Source organism: Suricata suricatta, chromosome 3 (genome assembly GCF_006229205.1).
Source record: "Suricata suricatta isolate VVHF042 chromosome 3, meerkat_22Aug2017_6uvM2_HiC, whole genome shotgun sequence".
NCBI lineage: Eukaryota > Metazoa > Chordata > Mammalia > Carnivora > Herpestidae > Suricata > Suricata suricatta.
The window spans coordinates 10,516,284-10,517,644 of NC_043702.1; the positions used below are offsets into that span (position 1 = coordinate 10,516,284).

Below are 1,361 nucleotides of genomic sequence, written 5' to 3' on the forward strand. Positions count from 1 at the left end.
GTTCCTACAGACTCACCCTGAGCACTTCTCCTCCTGAAGGACAAATGAATACTATATGGAAAACCTTTCTTTTTATTAAAATTTTTTTTAATTTTTTAATGTTTATTTATTTTTAAGACAGAGAGAGACAGAGAGTGAGTGGGGGAGGGTCAGAGAGAGAGGGAGACACAGAATCTGAAGCAGGCTCCAGGCTCTGAGCGGTCAGCATGGAGCTCGACGCAGGGCTTGAACTCACAGACCACAAGATCATCATCATCAGATTACAGATCACAAGACCATTGATCATCACAACTGAGCCACCCAGGCCCCCGACAAACCTTTCTTTATGTCCATTTCTCCACATCTTCTATCTATGTTATTTTGATGCATGGTGAAAAAAGGACCCAATAGTGTCTCAGGACGCAGAGTTGTGCATCATGCCAATGGGAGACAAGTACATTGGAAGAGAAGAACATCCCCCGTACCATGATAAGTGACCTTTCCTCTCATCCACAGAGGTAGATTTTCACAGTCCTATCTTTTTTGTGGAGATTCTGATGTTATGTTTTGAGGAAACATAACAAGTAAGTTAGTTTTCTTTTTTTTTAATGTTTTTTATTTATTTTTGAAAGACAGAGAGAGACAGCACAAGCAGGGGAGGGTCAGAGAGAGAGGGAGACACAGAATCTGAAACAGGCTCCAGGCTCTGAGCTAGCTGTGAGCACAGAGCCTGACGGGGGGTTCGAACCCATGAACCTCGAGATCACGAGCTGAGTCAAAGTCAGACGCTTAACTGACTGAGCCACCCAGGCCCCCCAGTTATTTTTCTTCAATATAGACATCTTTTTCATATATTTTAGAATTGTTCTCTTGTCCCACTTTGCCATCTCTTAAGGCCGTATTTACTAACGATAACTTTTGAAGATTGTCCATTCATTTTTTAAAATTTAAAACCAATTCTGTCGGGAGCCACCAAGCCATTATGAAGAGTCAGATGTTTAACAAACTTAGCCACCCAGGCGCCCCCCTGGTAGTCCATTCTTATAGGAAAACAGTTTTATTAGCAACATCTGTTTCCTTTATACCTAAAGGAAGCTAGAGTTCAGTTGATCCTCAATAGCCTGGTTCTCTTGGAAGATACAAATTGAAATACAAATGATATTTTATGATTCAGATTATGAGGAGTATATAGAAGGATTTAAGTATTTTGGAAGAATGTGCTTTCTGTTGACAAATGCTCCCTGAGAAACTCCTAGCTATAAAGGCAGGTTTGAAGTGCTGAATTCAGTTCAAAGATGGAGTAGCTCCTGCCTTGGAGTGTTGTTGGGTGGGTGGGTGGGGGTTATGTACAAAGAAAGAGAGTCTGAGGCCAAGTGTGATAC

The 1,361-nt window shown here is 41.5% G+C and overlaps 1 pseudogene; it reads left to right on the plus strand.

Moving 5' to 3' along the window:
* Positions 1 to 1,361, plus strand: part of LOC115286282 — a 15,396-nt pseudogene that overhangs the window by 323 nt on the left and 13,712 nt on the right.